Genomic DNA, 781 nt, shown 5'->3' on the forward strand with positions numbered 1-781 from the left:
ACTTCGCCATTTTCATGATCCGTCACAAATCTTGTCATGTCTTCTATCTGAGGAAGCTCTTGTTTCCCTCCTAGCTGTCTAAGTACTCGAGAAGGAGCGTATGGCCGAGTTCCTCTCAACCCAGCAAATATCAAGTAGTGGGCCTTTTCGCTTCGGATCACAATTTGTTTAGTTACTACTAAGCATTGGATCGACCACTGCACATTTTCCTCTCTCAAACCCTGAAGTCTTGGGTACCAAAATTCTTGGCCTCCAGTCCTGTTGAAATGATTACGTTGCACCCACCAATCGTGACTTTCGAGCCTGTTCGGTCTTTCCAAGGGATCTGGTTCTGTTGGATCATGAGCTTTGATCAAGTGTCTCATCATCCACCATTGAAGTATCAGGTTGCACCCTTGAAAGAAACGTGTGCCATTTTTACACCTATCCAACGCCCTGTAAATGTCAGCAAGGATCATAGGAGCCAAATTGTAGTACTTTCTTACAGGCCCGTAGCTTACTCCATTAAAAATAGCATGAGTAACCATTACTACACTTGGATGGATGGTGTAGTTTGGTCCTTGGGGAAACACCATTCCCAAGTAGACATATCGCAAAAGCGAAGGGGCGTGTTTCCTTCCATTTTTCTTCCGAAATAAACTCTTCTTTAAACTTCTCGTAAGCCCTTGCGCGTCCAAATCGATAATACAACTTTCGAAGTGGAATATTTGACCCGGGCAGCCTGTCCATCCATTCAGCTTTGACGAGTGACAATTTTTCTTTGATTTCGGCAAAATCCCAT

This window comes from Solanum tuberosum, unplaced genomic scaffold (assembly GCF_000226075.1).
Source record: "Solanum tuberosum cultivar DM 1-3 516 R44 unplaced genomic scaffold, SolTub_3.0 scf00160, whole genome shotgun sequence".
Classification (NCBI taxonomy): Eukaryota; Viridiplantae; Streptophyta; class Magnoliopsida; order Solanales; family Solanaceae; genus Solanum; species Solanum tuberosum.